Consider the following 21,796-nt stretch of genomic DNA (forward strand, 5'->3'; position numbering starts at 1 on the left):
AGGAAGAGATATGGGAACATATGTATATGTATAACTGATTCACTTTGTTATAAAGCAGAAACTAACATGCCATTGTAAAGCAATTATACTCCAATAAAGATATTTAAAAAAATAATGAAAAATAAAAAAAAAAGAAGGGTCAAGTGAGAGGTTCCCTCCCCACACTTGGAGGAAAGGAACATTCTTATCTCTGAAGAAGGAGGAACACCAAGCGGAATGAATAGGCCTTGATAAATTTCCAATTGTTTACTACACTTAGCTCATATCCTTTTGTCCTATCACATTTTCCCATGATTTTCCATTCGTCATCAAACCACCTGTAAAAACACTCAGGTTTAACCATTTCTATGCATCCTCATTTCCTTATGAAGCCTCCTGTATCATGTAAAACAAATTAATTTGTATACTTTTGTCTTGTTAATCAGTCTTTTGTTACAGAGACCCTGCTGAGAAACTAGCAGGGTAGAAGGAAAAAGGTTTTTTTCCCTCCCCTTCAGTAGGAATGCTGTGATTTTGATTGTGCACAGCACTGGAGGATTTCAAAGGGTGTATGGGCATGCAGTCTAGACTTAAGTGGTATGGGAAGGCTTCCTAGAGGAAGAGACATATGACGAGACATAAAGGATAATTAGTAGAAACTTAAGGAAAGTAGAATAGGGAAGACAAAAATGGGATTCCTGTTCAAGGTAGGTAACAGGCTATAAAAAATGACAAAAATATTTGAGGTACTGTAGGTAGAGCATATTTCATCTGTATGAAATATGACATCTGTATGAAACCTGACAAGTTGAATACATATGCTGGGGCTAGATTTTGAGAATGACACTTCAATTAATTGATTTTATGTTGTTTTTTTCTTATGCATTCATTAGCTACATTTGGCATCTTCCTAGTAGGAATGCCACTGGTGTGAATGTAAATTGAAATATTTTGGTTTCTTGGTGTCTCAAATGTTGTTAAAGCAAACCCTTGGTTTTAGAGAAAGAGTCTGTACAGACAAAGAGGTAGAGGGTTTGACAGAGGAAAAAAAAATCCTAAGGGCCAAGGGAGAGGTCACAAGGAATTATGGTCTATAGCTTGCACCATTCTCTTCATTCACTTAGACTTTCCTGTGCAGGATCCCAAATTAGTTCGTGAATATCCCATGTACTACAAGTTACTTCAGTGCCTTCATCATTTCAGAAATGGAAACTTCACTTGGTTTATAGGATTCAGGGTTGCAGTGTCATCTGGCAGCAATAAAATTAGAGGCCAAAGTCAGCCTCATTGAAAAGCTCACAGAGGGTTATCAGTAGCTGCTGGGGATAATGCTGAGTCATGGTGGAAGGCATAAAGTCTCAGAATGCTGAAAGAAGGAAAAGTCAAAACAAGGAAAAGATGGGCACAGGAACCAAAAATAACTGTGTTCATTTGAGCAAGAATCTTTCTTCTTTTTAATTTTTATTTTAAAATTGAAGAAAAAACACAATTCAGAATTAATCACAGTAAAAAATTCAGGGAAGCCTGGCTCCATATCCATTTATTAATGCTACTTTCTATAGTTAACTGTTGTTAACATTATTGTGAACCCTATTAGGCTGACTGATTTCATTTACAAACATGGGCATACAGGAGCATGCTTCCATAGTTCATATTTTATTATAAAACCTGTGCAGTTGTGTTTGTCCTGTGTTAAATTCATCCTTCCATAAGTGTGTGTATGTATGCATGTCATTTTCCACAAAAGTTGCAAGATGGTTCATAAGATGAATGTAATTTCATAGCCTAAATCCTTGGTAGATTGTTTTTAAAAAAGTTTTCCAACCTGAGTGAGAAAAAAAAAATGACTTTATTTTCACCTTGCTGGAGGTTCTCTAAGTGAATTATATTCTCATGACTGTTTTTCTTCTTTTGTTAATTTTTCATCGGAAGGGGTCTAGTTACTAAATTTGAATTCTTCTATTGTTTCTAACAACTGAAGTTTTGTTAGCATTTTATTTTTCCAGGCTTTTCTCTATCCACTTTTTCTCTATAGCTCTTTGAAAACTTTGTAATAGAGTCCAAATTATCAGATTTCCTATCATGCTTGAAAAGGTACTCTTAAGTCTGAAGTTAAGATACTTTCTTTGTATTGAAATTGTAACATTTGATTTAACTTTGACATTTTATGCTCTTAGAAATGTCTTGAGTATTTTCCCCCAAGCCAACCGATTAGGTTTATTATGCTGAGATTTAGTTAAGACTTTAATTGAAATCTGTTCATTTTAAGGCAATTTGCACAGCATCTGAAAACTTAAAAGAGGACAAAAACTTCTTGAAGTCTGTGCTTTTCTTTCAGTATGTTGGTACATAATAAGTTTTAATTTATAATGCTTTTTTGGAAGAGTCAGTTTTATGGTACCTCGCTTTTGAATTAAGTGTTAATTTGAAATGCTTATTTCTGAACCATCTGCAGGATATCGGATAGTGGGAAACCAGAGACTATGTGGCCACTGTCCCAAAACCTAAAGGTCAGGGGCTGTGGTCTCCGTTCCATCAACGATCCCGCCTGGCACTGTTGCCAGCAAGAAAAGCATAACTTGTCTGCAAGCTGGGTCACTCGGCACCTGAGAAGGTCCAGGGACTGGCCAGGAGGACTGCGTTCCGCAAGGTACCATCCCGGGAATAAACTCGAGCTGGGGGGCAGAGCCAGGTGGGACATCCCTCAGCCTCCCAGCCTCTGTCTTCCAAGCTTCTGTAGGATCCTTCAGTTTGGGGAATTTCCATCAGTGATCACCAATAGTGCTCGCCTAACTCCCCTACTGGTTCTCTCCTAGGAGGAAGGAGGGGGGGAATTCTTGTGTTGTGAATTTAGAATTTTAGCATATAATCAGTCTTTACTTAGAAAAATAAAGTGCTATTTTTATATACATATACTTTTATTTTATAATTATGGTCTGTAAAAAGTTGCTTATAAACTTATTTGTAATATTGTTTTCATTTCTCTTTTATCTAATTTAACTGGTCTGCATTTTCAATGGGCATACCACTTTAACAAAGCTAAATTTTAGGTTTTGTCTTGCATTCTTGGGTATTTCCTTTTTAAAAAATTCCATAAACTAACTCAAGAAAATTTGCCTGGATGGGAAAAAATTTCAGCTGAGTTTCAAGATTTATGTGAAAAATGTGAATTTTGATAATTAAAAATGTTCTTTGACATGTTTTGTGTGTTTTGTCAACTTTTGAAATAAATAAGTCAGAGTTCTTTCCAAAGTAACTACTGATCTTCGTTTATCTTCACCCCTACTGTATGCATCACCACTCCCTTTCCTTCCTCTCACCAGCTTGCAGTGGAGCACATTTTGCTGCCTCAACATCATTGCCCAATGGACCCGTTTCTCCACTGCTGTTCTCCTTCCAGCTTCATTGCATTTTACAAAAATATGGCAGAAACTTTAGTATGTCGCATTCCACTACATAAATAAGTCAATACTTCAAACTACTACAAAAATTATGAATTCCTTATTTCCTTAATGTTAATTATTTGGAGGGTGACCTTAAAATTTTTTTAAGTAATGATTGAAAACATTAGGACTACTGGAAAATTAAGGGGGAGGCAAGGAAAAATTCCAATGCAGTAAAACTACTAGTGTCATAGTTAGGAATGATCTTCAAATATTTCCAGTCCTTTTTTTTTTTAATAATCAGAGACATGTTGGCTGTATGTATGTATTTTTTTCACCATGTAGACTTTATTTTAAGGAGTGCTAATGTTACAAATTGAAAGAATAACCAATTCAAAAATTAGGAAATGAAAGTCCACCTCAGCCTTCTAAGTTGTACAGGTAAACCTTGCAGCATCTGAATTTTGGTTTCCTTCTGCTCAGATCTACACTTATGAGATGCCCTCATTGAATGTTTCTATGTATGCTTCATTGTATACATGTGTATTATACAGTTCATTCAGTGGCAACAGTGTTAAATTAGCTGGTAGCAGAATGTATTTGTTCAGGAATATGCCAAGTTTGTAATATAACTAAAGAGAGGAAAATTTCCTTATATGTTGCCTTTTTTTGTTGGGGGGGTGTCAATGATTCAATTCCTTCTGAATCAAACACTTCTTAAAGGGGCATATGTTTTACAGTGGTGTTATGCTGTATTAATTCTTTAAAACTTGTATTTTTGGACCCTTCTGAGGGGAAATTACTCATTACTTGATGACCTTAAGTAATTAGTAATTCTGAAAAAAAAAATTTTCTGGCCAACGTAGCCTGCTTAGAAAACTAAAACCATTAGAAATGTTTCACTCGAAGATACGCGCTTACTAAGCCCTTCCCGTGCCAGTCTTTACCAGCAAGACCAACCAGCACCGCAGCCCAGAGGAAATACGTTATTACCCGGCGCGGCTGGCTTGCCCGCGGGGCACTCTGGGAAGGTGACGTACCTAATGGAGTGAGGGGTGACCGCGGGGGTGTGTCTTGTCTGTGTCTGCACGGTGTGGCGCGGGATGTCGCTGCGGTAGGTGTCGCTGCACTTCTCAGTCTTCATTTCCACTGCCCAGGGAAACCAACACGTTTCATAATTGGGTTTTTTGTTCCTTCGTTATTATGTTCAGGATTTAGTTTTTTAAAACATGGATTCGCACCTACACACTTAGAAATGTACCCTAGGGCTTCCCTGGTGGTGCAGTGGTTGGGAGTCCGCCTGCCGATTCAGGGGACACAGGTTCGTGCCCCGGTCCGGGAAGTACCCACATGCCGCGCAGCTGTTGGCCCCGTCCAGAGCCTGTGCTCCGCAACGGGAGAGGCCACAGCAGTGAGAGGCCCGCGTACCGCAAAAAAAAAAAAAAAAAAAAAGAAATGTACCCTATATAATACAGATTTTAAAAGACCTCATTTCCCCTTTTTATCTCTTATTTTCTTCCTTTAGTTTTGACATTACAAAATGTGGTTTAAAGAGAGCTTTGGATTTTATACAGAACGATATGAAAATATTTTGCATTGATTCTATGGCTATAGAAATCATCTGTGGGCAAATATGTGTGCCTTCCTTTTAAAATATTATTTTGTGCTGTTTTTAATATATGAAAAAATATTTTAAATGTATTTCGGTAAAGTTGATGGTTGAGTTCATTCTTTTGGTTTTTTTATTTTAATGAGACTCCTTTTATTTAAAAGAAAAAGAAGTATTCAGAGTTTTCTTCTGATTCTACCAGTCACTTTTCTAAGGAAGTATTCCTGCATACATACAGCAGAGACAAGGGCTTCTTAAAGATAATTGCCACAGTATCATTTGCTTTACCTTTAAAGCGCATACAGGTTTTGCAGATCAGTATATAGTTTGTTTCACTTTCCTGTGTGTGTGTGTGTGTGTGTGTGTGTGTGAGTGTGACAGAGAGAGAGAGAGAGAGAGAGAGAGAGAGAGAGAGAGAGAGAGAGAGAATGGAGGAAATTGAACTTCTATAGTTTCCTCCTATCTGTATCTCCCCTTTCCAATGAACACAAAGCACATTTTTACATAATTTCAGATTTATACACTTGTATTTTGAATGAACTGATAGATTTTCTCTTTGTAATTCTCAACTTCAGTAAAATGAAGCTGAATTTCCTCTGGATGTTTTGCTGCCCCTTTTTCCAGTCATGGGTGGTACTTTCTCTTATGTAAGTAGAAATCTTACATATCTCTGGCCTCTCACTGATTACCCTCCACTTCCATGCACACCCTGTCTAGTCCACCACCTCCTCTGTTTGTTATGGATGCTTAGAAAACTTTTCTTAATCTTAGAAACATTTTTCATATTGCTAAAGCAATCATCATTTCACTTAAAATTTAATCACACTGTTTAGCCCTTTCCTCATTTTTAGATATTTGCTTTTTTTTTTTTTTTCCTGCAGTTTTGCTTGAGTCTTCTGTATCTCTGGCAAGGTAGTGATTTCCCCACTTGAGTGTGCATCAGCATCAACTGAGAGCTTGTTAAAACAGAGTGCAAACCCCCACCCAGGTTTTTCTAATTCACTTGGTCTGGTTTGGGGCCTGAGGATTCATATTTCTAACAAGTGCCAGGGTTGATCTGAGGACCACACTTTGAGAGAATAGTTCAAACAGTGGGACTGGGGTTCACTAACGGGGTGGAGAAAATCACTAAAGTGCACCAAGTCTGAGAGTGCAGAGCTGAAGCCCAGTTTAATATTGGACTCAGCATGTAAGCCAGTTTCTTTTTGCTTGTCCTTGTATTTTGAAGAAACTTTGTGCTTAACATACCTCCCAGTATTACTGTTATGACAACACGTGTGAAAATATACTTTATTTTTAATTTTGTATAGATGTTCTGCCTTTACAAATATCAGTGTCTACCCCTAGAAGACCCAAATATCTCAATTTTTGTGGTTGAGTAGTGTAATATCCTGTAAATATATCCTAAGCAGGTTTGTTTTCAGCACTAATGGAAAACACCAGTGTCAGTTTTTGCTGTTGTCAGCAGTTGTATGTTTGCTGAGTATTTATGACCTGAAATAATATATTTCTTCTTAGAAAACATTTTTTTACATAAGGATGCCTTTTTTAAACAAAAGAATAAAGTATGGCATTTCTGTTGAAAAAATGAGTATGCTTTACATACTCAAACTTTCTTAAGGCAAAGGGGGGAGGGGTTTTAGTCATAAACTCAATTCTGGAGGCAAAGGAGTTGTTCAAGATCCCCCAGCAGTTTAGTTAAAATTAGGAGTCTATCTAATCTGTCTCCCTGGCAAGTAAGCCCTTAAGCAATATGCTAGACCTTTGTTACTCAAAGTGAGGTTTGTGAACCAGCAGCATTGGCATCACCTGGGATCTTGTTAGGAATGCAGATCTCAGCTCCCACCCCAGGCTTACTGAATCACAACTCACAGGGTAACAAGCTCTCTGGTGAATCCTATGCTCACCAGACTTAAACTGCCTCCCAAATCTCAAGTCCCAGAAGCAGAGTTAAGCCCAGAGAGCATTTGGATGGCTTTGTAGTTATGTTCTAAGTCAGCTCCTGTTTGAGATTTGGTTTGGAGAGTTACCCAGGTGTGGGACCCTTTCAAATAGACAGGGGTGTAAAGCCCTAGAGGTATAGTATCTTCTCTTTCTACCTCAGGACACCTTCCAACTGACAGGGCAGAGACATCCCATGATTTGCCTGGTGGGGACAGTCACAAATTCTGGGAGTGGTGTAAATCCAAAGACGGTTACGATATCCCAACTGTGCAAGGCTCTTCTGACAGGATCACCTTCATGCATGACTGGTTCTGACCCAAAGCCGATGGAACCGGAACTAGCACTGCAAGTTGTATTTGTGAAGGATTCTGAAGCACCCAGGTTTAAGAAAATTGACATCAAGCAGGTGAACCGAGTTTGACCTGAGGCTTACTCAGGAATCAGTAAGGAAACAGGTGCATGCTTTAATATGCTTGAAAAACACATGTCCTGAAGGAGTTGTAGACCCTCCCGGAGAATGTTGCTGCAGAATAAGCTGGGAATCATTTTCTGTTTGCACTCAAGAAGAGACTTCCTTCTATTAGTCTAAGGAGAGCCCAACTGATTATTCAGGTAAGCAACAGTGATGCAGAATCCTAAAGCATGGGGTTTAATTGTAATACAGATGACGTGCAGGATCAGTTTTTCCAAGTCATCCTGTAGTTAAGGGGCTCCAGCCAGAGAGATGAGCTGAACTCCTAGGGAAGTGAGTAGCCCAGGGCTTGGTAAAAGACATGTATGTTCAGCCCTGGGCCTGTGATCATGTCAGAACTCAGAACCTGCTTCCATTTTCTGGTCAAGCGACCAAGGCTGATAAGAAGGTGGGCACAGCCATCCAGACCAACTCACAGTGGTCCTCCTTGGCACATTAAAACCGTTGTACTTTTGAGCAGAACCTAGGATTATTGGGGTTTGAGTACAACAGAGGATGTGAATGGAACCAGTACCAGCCAACATCTATTGAGTACTTGCTCTATATTGGTCACTTGTTCTTGCTCTCCATGGAATATTCCATTTTACAGATGATAAAAATGTCATACAGGGAATTCCCTGGCGGTTCAGTGGTTGGGACTCCATGCTTCCACTGCAGGGGGCCTGGGTTCAATCCCTGGTTGGGGAACTAAGATCCCACACTCCGCACAGTGCGGCCAAAAAAAAAAAAAGTCATACAAAGAGGCTAAGTGCCTTATTCAGGCCTACACGCAAGTGAAGAAATAGAAGATGCATGGCTCTCCTAAAACTACTGGGTATCCCTTCCCACTCTTGACCTCCTCTTCCAACAGAGATAAATCCTCCATGCTGTTCTTTATAATTTTATCCCTGTGATTACATATTTAAGCTATAGGAATACAGTTGATATAGTTTTGCCTGCTCTTAACTGTATATATATTTTTTCACTTAATATTATGTTTTCAGTATTCATCCATTTACTTGTAACTACAGTTGTTCGTTTTCATCTCCAGATAGTATTCTATCATTATCCATCTGTATCTATCACCACTATATCTATATCTCATACCACTATATATATATAGATGTGTATATATACATATATACTTATGAATATTTGTGTGTACATAGTAATGTTAAATATATGTATATATGTATGAATGATACCATTATATCTATATCCCAGAGTAGATGTGCCCCTTCTATACCTGACTATTGTTTAGGTCACATGAAGTCTGCAGTTTTCACCAACACTGCTGCCATGAATATCTAAGTATGTGTATCCTTAGACCCTAGCACTTAAATATAAGAGTAGACCAGACACGTTCACTTAGCAATGTGAAAACTGACAAATGATGATTGTTAATAGATACGTATATGTCCAGCAGGAGGTTTTGGTGAGGATTGAGGCCTCTGGTTTAGTTATGGTGATTTTCTGGCTACTTAAATACAAATTCCATTAGTTCCATCTATCTCTTTATTAGACTGTGAAAACAATAATGGCAAAATCCATATGATTATTTTCTTTGTTGACTTAAACAGGATTGTGTGTGTGTGAAATACTGAAGTTATTCAGGATTGAGGCAGGAAAAGCTAAAATTTCGACCTCTTTTTTCTTTTCATCTATGCCTCCAAGCATATGGTACACATGTTAGTTATTTGTCTATAAAGGGCTCTTGGGGGAAAGACAGTTTCCAGTGTTTTATGTAAATCACAGAAGAAGTATCTGTATGCCTATAGATTTTGTAATTCTTCGATTCTCAAAATTAGCATTGCTAGCTCCCCTTGTGTACCTTCCACACTCTACTGGCTGCACACCCCCTTTCCTCTGCTACCATTTCTGCAAATGTACTCTATGAAGCTTTCAATATTGTACTCTTGGAGTCTTCCTTTCTGTATTAATTTTTCCAAATCATTTAGAAGGACGTTTGAGAGAGGAGTGGGGCTAGAAACTGTAATCCATGTGAAAGTAATGGTGCCTCAGCATGATAAACCAAATGTGGCAAAATATTTAAAATTAGTGAATCTGGGTAAAGAGTAAATGAGAATTCTTTTTAATATTCTTGCAATTTCCATGTGTTTAAGATTGTTTCAAAATGAAAGTTAAATAATAGCATGGGTATACCCATTTGTTTAAAATTTAAAAAGATAAAATTTATGTAAACTTATATATTAGTAGAATTCCTCCAGGAGTATACACAGACACTGTTAACACAGGTGTTGATGTAAGTCTTGGTGTGGCAGTCTGGTAAAGGAACAGGGATCTAAGTATCATTCAGACTAACATAATTCTGAAAGAAGGGGCTATTCATAATCATTCCAGGATAACGGTTGTAAACTGAGCCTTTACGAGATAGAGATATATGGTCAACAGAGGTTAAAAGCAGACTTATCACTGTATGTCGTTTTGTGCATTTGATTTTTTAAAAATATATTTATTTATTTACTTTGGCTGCAATGGGTCTTGTTGCGGCATGCGGACTTCTTAGTTGCTCATGCATGAGGGATCTAGTTCCCCAACCAGGGATTGAACCTGGGCTCCCTGCATTGGGAGCATGGAGTCTTACCCACTGGACCACCAGGGAAGTCTCACATTTGATCTTTTTAAACTATGTGAACATATTAGCTATTCAAATACATAAAAATAACATAATTAGATAAGGAACCACTTAAATATTCATAAAAATAATAAGCATCAGGAACTGGCAGAATTATTGGAATATCCTTAGAGTTAAGAGAATTAGGTAGATCTGTTCTATGAGTACTCAAAAAGTGTAAATCTAAATATCTATACTTGTTTCAGAACCTAACATTTTCTCACAATAGAAAAACTTTTTATACAAATACTTTTATACTTACATAACTAATACATACATATTCTATGTATTTTAAATTTTTTAAACAAATGGGTGTAAGTGCTCACTTGGGCAACACATGTATTAAATACATGGGTATACTCTAACCGTACTATTTTTATTTTACTTTTATTTGGAAACAACCTTAAAATTATAGAAATTACAAGAATATTATTAAGAACTCTAACTTACCCTTTACCCAGATTCACTAATTTTAAATATTTTGCCACATTTTGTTTGTCATGTCCCTCTTTCCCACTATGTATAAACTTTTTTGTTTGTTCTGGCCAATTTGAGAGACTGTTGCAGACATCATGCCACGTATGCATATATACTTCCTAAGAACAGGGATGTACATTTAGATACCCACAGTACAGTTATTAATTCAGGAACTTTAACATTTATGCAATTCTTTAATCTACAGTCTATATTCCAGTTCCTTCAGCTATCCCAATAATTTTCTTTATAGCATTTTTTTTTCTGTTACAAATCTAGTTCAGGACTATAGATCCAATCAAGCTGCCATGGCTTTTTTTTTTTTTTTTAACATCTTTATTGGGGTATAATTGCTTTACAATGGTGTGTTAGTTTCTGCTTTATAACAAAGTGAATCAGTTATACATATACATATGTTCCCATATCTCTTCCCTCTTGCATCTCCCTCCCTCCCACCCTCCCTATCCCACCCCTCCAGGCTGTCACAAAGCACCAAGCCAATATCCCTGTGCCATGCGGCTGCTTCCAACTAGCTATCTACCTTACTACGTTTGTTAGTGTGTATATGTCCATGACTCTCTCTCGCCCTGTCACAGCTTGCCATGGCCTTTTAAGATTATCTTTAATCTGGAATGGTTCCTTAGCCTTCTTTGATTTTCATGTGGTTATTATTTTTGAAGCATACAAGCCAGGTATTTTATAGAATGCCCTCTGTGTAGGTCTGTCTGAAATGTCTTCAAGACTGTGTCATCTTAGCAAAGAAATATGCCAGGGAATCTTTGAAGGAAGAAATGAATCAGATGATGATAACATGTAACAGTTACTTCATTTACTTCTATTTTAAATTTCTAATGCAGTTCCATGTAACTGTTTAGCCCTTTGGATTATTACATACCCACTGACTAATTTTCATTAAATTTTTGCCTTGTAATGATTAAAAAAAAAAAGTTGCCAAGCTTTATTTAGGTTGCAATCATGATGCCTTTTTGGTTTGCAAGAAACAATTTTTTACTATCATAGTCCAAAATGATGTTTTATAACTACATCATTCCTTCAGTATTTTGTAGTTGACATTCTATAAGAAAGGACTTTTCTCCCCCATCCTCCCATCTTGCCCCCCACTCATTTCTTACAATGTGGAAAGTTATTTAGAAGCTAAAGTCTCAGTGCTACTAATAGATTATTGCTTTTAGGTCCTTTTAGATATATAGACATAGCTATGTATATAACTATAACTATATATAGTATATATAACTATATGTAGTTGTATATAAGTATATATAGACATATAAAATCTGTATGGGGTTGTGTATTTTTTTCAAGTATTTATAATGTGTTCAATCCCAATTCAGTCACACAGGATTTTTCCTTGCCTTCTTCCATTCCCTATTTGTATCACTTCCTTCCACATTGACAACCCTCTCTCCCAAAGTTGTCTTCTCTCCTCCTCTTTCTCCCCTTCCTTTCCTCTTCTCCATTCCCCTTCCCTCCCATTGGTTGTCAGGCTGGAGGAGCACAATGCAGGCATCAAAGATTTAATATCAAACTTTAGAAAATGTCACAGAAAATGAAAACAGGCTTCTGGAAAGTGAGAAGGGCTTGATCCAAGAGGAAGAGGAATAATTGTAGGCACTCAGAGCCTCGAGTGACCTTGGCTCAGGGGCAGCTGCAGGGACCCTGTACCACCCTCGTATTTGTCTGAGCCTTGCGTGGCAGAAGAAGCCTCAGACCCTGGGCTGAGTCCCAGCCAACCTTCCTTGATGCTGCCACACAGTTTCCTATGAAAGTCATATTGACATTTTCTTCCAAGCTATGTCCAACATTTCTTTTTCTATTGGATAGTGAACACGAGGTCTGGGTTCAAGCAGTGATTCTTCTGTCAGTATCAGACTCTGCAACAGGAGAAAAATCATATTTTTCAAGTAAAGTTAAGTAACCAAATTTCAAGTTTGCCTAAAGAAGAGAATGAAAAACCTACTTCTTTAAGATTGAACTTTGGGGTTCTGAGTAAGGAGGTCTCTGAGTAAATGTTGAATAGGTGATTTATTGGTTTTTAAAGTTTCCTTGGTGGAATGGACAATTATATTGCTTTATGAAAGAGAGGGAAGGATATTTTATGCATAAATATTTTTCTTTTATTGTGCCCATGTCCTTAGTTTAAATTCTTAGAAGATAGATTACTATCTTCATAAATCTATGAATCTATGTCCTGTTATAGCTATACATTATTGGAACTGAGTTTTAACAATTTTAAAAGCTGTTTTGTAATTGAAAGTACATTGCTACAAGCTAATTTTTTAAAATTTATTTTTAGTTATTTTAATTACAATTGCATAGTCTTTGATTACCAGGAACTTCACAATTAGTTTTGCTTCCACTTTTTTGCTTAGTTTTTAAATTAATTAATTAATTTATCTGTCTGTCTATCTATTGGCTGTGCCACGTGGCTTGTGGGATCTTAGTTCCTCGACTGGGGATTGAACCCAGGCCCCTGTGGTGAAAGCACTGAGTCCTAACCACTGGACTGCCAGGGAATTCCCTGTTTTTGTTTTTAAAGTAAAGTGTTTTATTTACAGAAAAGTCACAGGAAAGGATTACAGAAAAGTCCAGAAAAGGATTAATACAATTTTATGAACACAATTTTGTTGGTAATAATTAACAGAATCAAGAGTAGTTTAATATATAATATCATTTGGTATATAATACACATTAAAATAGTTTTCGTTTTATGAAAGTTTATGTTTATCCATTAGTTTTCATGCTAACTCTATCCATTAGTATTTTATATTCCTTTTTTTAAACAAATCTAAAACTAAGGCAGTATACATGAAACAGATTTGATAAATATTTTAAAATCTTGCTATCTTCTGTATCAGATACTACTTTAATTTTAGAACCATCTTCAAATAAAATAGTCTGTCCATTATAATTCCTAAATGAATGAGTTAAGCATCAAATGGACATCAAAATACGTAAAAGAAACTCATAATATTTTAATGGAAAATATTGCATTAGCAATATCATAAATTAACAAAGAATTTTTAAAGAGTATTGCATGAAGTAAGGTACATTAAATGTTTTGTAATGATTAGGTCTAGAATATTTTTTATTTGCATTCTTTTTTTTTTTTTTTACTTGCATTCTTGTTCACATAGTTTAAAACACTAAAGCACTGACTTGAATGAAAGAGGACTATATTAAAATGAATAAGATTGCAGCATATGCCATTTTAAGAATAAAAGAAAGATGGACTAAGTGCTTTGATTTTATGTTCTCCATTCAAGTAGTCTTCAGTGTTTCTGTTATCTTTGAATAACAAAAAGGATTCTTTAAGTACTGTGTGGGAAAAAAAGACCACCTTTTTACTCATAGAAGAATTCTAATCTTATTTGGATTGAATCGTCTAGATGTCTCAAGGCAATTCCTTTAAGTAATAGCAGTTCATTATAAGGTGGCCAAAAGTAATCACTAATTTTGACATATGGATCATGTGGGACATCAAAAAATCTATTTATATGAATCTCTAACATTTCATGTAATGCTATCAGTTATGCAGTTGATTTTTTAATGTTTTTCTTTTTTCCTCTATATTTTTGTTATCATTTAAAAATTTCTTTTTAATTAATTTATTTTCAAAAAAATTTTTGAAGTTTATTTGCTGTATAAAGCTGTATGTTACAGGTGTACAATATAGTGATTCACAGTTTTTAAATGTTATGCCTTATTTATGGTTATAAAATATTGGCTATATTCCCTGTGTTGTGCAATATATCCTTGTAGCTTATTTTATCAATAATAGTTTGTGCCTCTTAATCTGATACCCCTATATTGCCCCTCTGCCCTTCATTCTCCCCACTGGTAATCACTAGTTTGTTCTCTATAGCTGTGAGTCTGCTGCTTTTTTTGTTGTTGTTATATTCAATAACTTATTGTATTTTTAGGTTCCACATATAAGTGATATCATACAGTATTTGTCTTTCTCTGACTAATTTCACTTACCATAATACCTTCCAAGTCTATCCATGTTGCTGCAAATGGCAAATTTTTGTTCTTGTCCATGTATATATGGAGCAAAATATATGTTCCATATATACATAAAATGGAATGTTACTCAGCCTCTTTATCCATTCATTTGTTGATGGACACTTAGGTTGCTTCTATATCTTGACTGTTTTAAGTAATGCTGCTATGAACATTGCGGTGCATGTATCTTTTTTAATTAGTGTTTTTGTTTTTTATGGATATATACCCTGGAGTGGAATTGCTGGGACATATGTTAGCACTATTTTTAGTTTTTTTTGAGACACCTCCAAACTGTTTTTCACAGTGGCTGTACCAATTTACATTCATACTGGCATCGTATGAGGGTTCTCTTTTTCAAGTCCTGGCTAACATTTATTATTTGTGGGTTTTTTTTTTTTTTTTTTTTTTTGTATTTTGGCTGCACCACACGGCATGCAGGATGGTTCCCCAACAAGGGATTGAACCCAGACCTCTGCAGTGAAAGTGCCAAATCCTAACCACTAGGCCACCAGGGAACTCCCTTATTTGTGCTATTTTTGATGATAGCCATTCTGACAGATATGAGGTGATACCTCATTGTGCTTTTGACTTGCATTTCCCTAATGATTAGCCATGTTGAGTATCTTTTCACGTGCCTGCTGGCCATCTGTATGTCCTCTTTGGAAAAATGCCTATTCAGGTCTTCTGCCCATTTTTTAATCAGAAGGAGAAATTAAGAAAGCAATCCCATTTACCATCACATCAAAAAGAATAAAATACCTAAAAATAAGCCTACCTAAGGGATCAAAATACCTGTACTTGGAAAACTATAAGACACTGATGAAAGAAATTGAAGACAACACAAACAGATGGAAAGATATACTGTGTGATTGGAGTGGAAGAATCAATATTGTTAAAATGACCATATTACCCAAGGAAATCTACAGATTCAATGAAATCTCTATCAAAATACCATGGGTGGGACTTCCCTGGTGGTCCAGCAGTTAAGACTCTGTGCTTTCAATGCAGGGTGCCCAGGTTTGATCCCTGGTCAGGGAACTAGATCCCACATGCCACAATTAAGGGCCTGCATGCTGCAACTAAAATGATCCTGCATGCCACAACTAAGAATCCAGCACGCCACAGTGAAGATTCTTCCTGCTGCAACTAAGGCCTGGCATAGCCAAATAAATAAATTAATAACTATTTTTTTAAAATGCCATGGGGGCTTCCCTGGTGGCGCAGTGGTTGAGAGTCCGCCTGCTGATGCAGGGGACACGGGTTTGTGTCCCTGTCCAGGAAGATCCCACATGCCGTGGAGCAGCTGGGCCTGTGAGCCATGGCCGCTGAGCCTGAGCATCCAGAGCCTATGCTCCGCAACGGGAGAGGCCACAGCGGTGAGAGGCCCACGTACCGCAAAAAAAAAAAAAAATGCCATGGATATTTTTCACAGAACTAGAACAAATAATTTTAAAATTTATATGGAAATGCAAAAGGCCCCAAATAGCCAAAACAATCTTGAGAAAGGACACTTTTGGAAGAATCAGGCTCCCTGACTTCAGGCTATACACAAAGCTACGGTAATCAAAACGGTATGGTACTGGCATAAAAACAGACACACAGGTCAATGGAACAGAATAGAAAGCCCAGAACTAAACCCAGGTGCTTATGCTCAATTAATCTACAACAAAGGAGGCAAGAATAGACAATGTTTTTCTTTTTCAATTTTCTATCAGTTACAGGAAAATGGTCTTCTCAAAACTCACCCAAGGTAATCAAGAGTTTCTCCTTAAATTCTTTTTTTAAACATCTTTATTGAAGTATAATTGCTTTGCAATGTTGTGTTAGTTTCAGCTGTATAATAAAGTGAATCAGCTATATATATACATATATCCCCATATCCCCTCCCTCTTGTGTCTCCCTCCCACCCTTCCTATCCCACCCCTCTAAGTGGTCACAAAGCACTGAGCTGATCTCCCTGTGCTATGTGGCTGCTTCCCACTAGCTATCTGTTTTACATTTGGTAGTGTATATATGTCAGTGCTACTCTCTCACTTCATCCCAGCTTACCGTTCCCCCTCCCCGTGTCCTCAAGTCCATTCTCTACGTCTGCATCTTTATTCCTGTCCTGCCCCTAGGTTCATCAGAACCTTTTTTTTTTAAAGATTCTATATGTATGTGTTAGCATACGGTATCTTTTTTCTCTTTCTGACTTACTTCACTCTGTATGACAGACTCTAGGTCCATCCTCCTCACTACAAATATCTCAATTTCGTTTCTTTTTATGGCTGAGTAATATTCCATTGTATATATGTGCCACATCTTCTTTACCCATTCATCTGTCAATGGACACTTAGGTTGCTTCCATGTCCTGGCTACTGTAAATAGTGCTGCAGTGAAAATTGTGATACATGATTCATTTTGAATTATGGTTTTCTTAGGGTATATGCCCAGTAGTGGGATTGCTGGGTTATATGATAGTTCTATTTTTAGTTTTTTAAGGAACCTCCATACTGTTCTCCGTAGTGGCTCTATCAATTTACATTCCAACCAACAGTGCGAGAGGGTTCCCTTTTCTCCACACCCTTAATTCTTTTATATTAAGCATTTTTGTTTTCAGCTTATTAAAGGTTCTCAATTCAGAAAAAAATGTCACTATGTGATGTTTCATTGTTTACTATATTAAGAGATTCCAGTATCTGTTGCTGTTCATCCAGCCACTATTTTTTTCTTTATCTTTTCATTCTTTGACATTACCATTCTAGACAGTACCATTTGTAGATCATGTCTTAATTTTTGTAACTCTTCTTTTCCTAATGTTACCAGAACATCTTCATTCAGTGGGATTAATTTAGGAGTTTCTTTCTGCCATTGACTAATTCCAGTGGTGGTTAAACATTTCACTGACATAATTAATGATAACTGAGCATTTGAATCAGTGAATGTCTCAGTTCCAGCAAGCAATGTTTTATTCTGACATTCTTCCACATCATTTCATATTTCTTCACCTTCTTTGGTAAGTTCTTCTTCAGCATCTCTAGTGTCTTCCACATCTGTAGTACACTGTATCTTGCTGATTCAGTGACTCGCGCTTATAATTTTCTTAGCCTTATGATAATTTAAAAAGTTTTAGGACCTTGGGCAATCCCTTAAACCAGTGGTCCCCAACATTTTGGCACCAGGGACTGGTTTCATGGAAGAAAGTTTTTCCACAGACCAGGGTGGTGGGGAGGATGGTTCAGGCGGTAATGTGAGAGATGGGGAGCAGCAGATGAAGCTTCGCTGGCTCACCCGCCACTCTTGTCCTGCTGTGTGGCCCAGTTCCTAACACGTCGTGGACCGGTACCAGTCCACAGCCCAGGGATTGGGGACCCCTGCCTTATACTATCTGTGCATGAGTTTCCTTATCACTCTATTCAGAGAATGTGCTAGAGAATAAAGGAGTACTTGAAGGGAAGCCCTCAAGTTAATCAGTTTCCTCAGTTCCCTACCACTTTGTCTTTCCCTCCTAACAGGTGGGTTTTTGGAGCTGTCATTGGTGCAGGAGCTAGATAAGAGTGGCACTTGAGGCCTGGCTGGACTTTGGGCAATTCCCAATTCCAGCACGTGGGAAGTTTTCCCCCACACCACCAAGCAATTCTCTAGGTGTCCTGCAATTCAACTCAATTCTGACATTATCTATCCAGTGATAGCATCAGATTCCACAGGTTAAGGACTCAGTCCCACAAAACTGCCCCCTTCTGCTTCAGATATCAATCACAAGTTTAGGTTGTCACCTGTGTCTCTGATCAACTGGCTAAAAATCAGAGGTTCCTACGATCCCCTCCTTGGGTTCAATTAATTTGCTAGAATGGCTCACAAGACTTAGAAAACCAATTTACTCACTAGATTATCAGTTTATTACAAAGGATATTAAAAGTTAGGAATCAGCAGCAATAGGAACAGATACCTAGAGTAAGGTCCTGAACAAAGGAACTTCTGTCCCCATGGAGTTTGGGTCCAGCACTGTGGCGAATGGAAGTGTTCTAGTTCACAAACCTGGAAGTTTTAGAAACCCCATCCTTTTGTTTTTTTATGGAGTCTTCATTATATAGGCATGGTTGATTAAATCATTGGCCACTGGAGATTGATTTTAATTTCAGCCCCTCTCCCCTCCTCAGAGGTCTGGGGATGGGACTGAAAGTTCCAGCTCTCTTATCAATTGGTTATCTTGGCAACCAAGCCAGCCCTCACCCTTCCCGACCTTCCAAAGCCACCGTATTAACATAACAAAAGATACCTTTTTCAATCTCAGCACCAGAAATTCCAAGGGTTTTAGGAGCTCTGTGCCAGAAAGGGGGACCAAATATATATTTCTTATTCTAAGTTGCAGTATCACAGGTATCCAGCTCCCAAGTGTTGCAGGAAAGAAAGTGGGGCCAGAGAGAATGGTAACATCCAAGGTCACATCCAAGTCCCTGGGATAGCTACCGAGTGTGGGTTCTTGGCTTCACACAGGAAAGAATTCAAGAGCGAGCCATAGTAAGTTGAAAGAAGGTTTATTTAGGGAGATACATACTCCATAGAGTGTGGGCCATCTCAGAAGGGGAGAGGCACTAGGATACAGGGTTGTCAGTTTTTACAGGGGTGGGTAATTTCATAGGCTAATGAATGGGAGAATTATTCCAACTATTTTGGGGAAGGGGGCGGGGATTTCTAGGAATTGGGCTACCACCTGCGTTTTGGCCTTTTATAGTCATTGGCCTCAGAACTGTCTTGGTGCCTGTGGGTGTGTCCTTTAGCTGATATATTACAATGAGCATATACTGAGACTCAAGGTCTAGTGGAAGTCAATCATCCACCATCTTTGACCTAGTTGGTTCTAACTAGTTTATGTCATGTCCTCAATGGCTATCATTCTTTTAAAGGTTGTGCCTTGCCCCCTTCCTATCTTACCAGCAGTAAGGGGTCTCTCCTTCAGGGCTGGGGCTCCATATCCTGTGAAATGCCAGGCAGCCCCAGTGGCAAGTTGCAACCATTATGGCACTCTCCTCAGCCCATCACTTACCACCACAGAGCCACTGCTTCTGTTTTTTAGTTTTGCCTGTTGGCCCTCCTCTACTAAGCCCCTGTTTATACTAGCAATGATGCCAGATATACTAAATGGTTTCTAGCTTATTTCAGTCTTCTTTGTTAATTATACTGTGCCTCCCAGCGGTGAGAGTCATTGATTCCGTAATGTTGATTGAATGTTTACTCTTTGTCAGCCCATTTGTGGAATTGTTGACAAAACAGCTATGACTCTTGTGGGGAGCTAGTTTGGAAAAGAGACAGGGCAAACAATCAGACAACTTGCTGTCTACAAGAGGACAATGAGCTAAGTGCCTGGTGTTTAGGAGCCTAGTGGAGGGTGATCAGGAAGAGATTCTTAGGAAAGTCATTAATTGGGTTGGGCTCAGGGGTGAGCCCGTGGTTTGGAAATAGAGGGATTTGATGGAAGTTCACAGACAAGGAAACTGAACACATCAGAGGCATTGCCAAAAAGCAAAAGACCTGCCTCACAAACATATGGAGAGAGAAGGGAGAGCAAAAGTTTGGGATTTAACATGTATATGGGCCCCATAGAGTAGAGGGAACATGGCATTCATTGAAGGATTTTTATCAGTGTTGTTCTCTGGTGAGATAGGGATAAGTCTACAGGATAATTGGAGAAACAGAAAGAATGGGATCATAGAGATACATTTGGGAATGATTCAAACTGTATTCATTTATACTGAGGGTCAGCAAAGTACAACCTGTAGTCAAATCCAGACCTCTGCCTTGTATGTATAAGGCTTGTGAAATAAAATTGGTTTTTATATTTTTAAGTAGTTGAGAAAAATCAGAGTACTATTTCTTCAAATTTCAGTGTCCATAGTAAAGTTTTATTGGAATACAGTCGTGCAAATTTGTTTACAGATTGTCTATGGCTGCTTTCACACTACAATAGCAAAGTTGAGTAGTTGCTACAGAGACCTATATCTCTTAAGGCTTAAAATATTTACAGCTCTTTACAGAAAAGGATTACTAACCTGTAGTTTACAGAATTAAACTAATTTTGTTGAATGCCCATGTCAAGGCAGGCTATCAGTTATTCATGTATATGTTGTAGGGGATCACAAGTTAAGAATACAAGACCCCTTTCATTTTAGAGCTTCCATTTTGGTGGAAGTTAAATTTTACTTAATAGGTGGGTTTATTTGAAATCTAGATAGAAATACTGGTATATGGAATGTGAATTATGTTATGGCATCTCTGCCTCTGAAAACCTCCTGAGAGACTTCCTGAAGGTAATGCTGTCCAAACTGAGACAATGATGGAGAGAGGTTAGAGGCCAGAGGCAAGAGTCTGAAATTCGGATGTGAAAGGACCATGGAGGAATGGGGAGTGTTTCTGTTACCAGGTTCGTCGACAGAACCCATGCTGGGGTCCTAGCCTGGCTGAGACCCCTTGTTTCAGCCAGGGAGGTTCTTTTTCTGATCGGATCCATGCAGTCAATAATGAAACTGATGCTGAGACTGGAACAGCAGTGGCCAAAGAATGGAGAAGCAGGAACCTAGTTCACAACTCAACTTCTCAACCCAATTCAGGCAGAGACACCAAATATATAGGAGAGTCGAAATAAAAGGGAGGGTTTTGGAAAGAGTGGGAGGGATATTCATGAGTTATCTGAGACAGATGAGTTGTTTGGACCCAAAACTGATGCAACTCTCCTTTTTAGTCCTTGTGTGGAATTTTCTGGTTGTTGTGGCAATCATCAGCTGTTCTGGCGCTGGTGGGTGTGTCATTTAGCTAATGTGTTACTGTGAGTGTATAATGAGGCTCAAGGTCTACTGGAGGTTGAATCTTCTGCCATCTTGGGCCTAGTTGGTTCCAACCAGTTCTTGTCTTTTTTTGTCTATGCAGCTTCCTCCTGAAACTTAGATTAAGTGTAATTGGTTTCCATTTGAGAGAGTGGCAGGGGTATGATTCTTGGGCAACAGCCTTGGTAACATTTCTTGTTTGTGAAGTGGAAAGCATTTTTGGAACAGGGTAGGGAAGGGAGAGGAGACATTGAAGGATCCCAAGGAGAATGATCCATTCCAAGTCCTCTAGATTGGAGATCGCTTTGCTCTAAACATGTCATTTCTAGCATGCGTGGCCTATTTGGAGTAAACACAATTAAGGGAGGTTCTAAACAGGAGAGCTTTCAGTGCAACGGTATCTGAAAAGTTGCCCTCAAATAAGGTTAGGTATTAGAAAGCTCTTCCTGCTTTTGAGAAAAGTGAACTCTGGGTGTTCACTCTTTGGGACTATGGCAG

The 21,796-nt window shown here is 38.1% G+C and overlaps 1 pseudogene; it reads right to left on the reverse strand.

Annotated features, from left to right (window-relative positions):
- Positions 1-13,837: 13,837 nt before the first annotated feature.
- Positions 13,838-19,495, reverse strand: LOC132528644 (centromere protein K-like; annotated as a pseudogene).
- Positions 19,496-21,796: the final 2,301 nt, after the last annotated feature.

Source organism: Lagenorhynchus albirostris, chromosome 1 (assembly GCF_949774975.1).
Source record: "Lagenorhynchus albirostris chromosome 1, mLagAlb1.1, whole genome shotgun sequence".
Taxonomy (NCBI): domain Eukaryota; kingdom Metazoa; phylum Chordata; class Mammalia; order Artiodactyla; family Delphinidae; genus Lagenorhynchus; species Lagenorhynchus albirostris.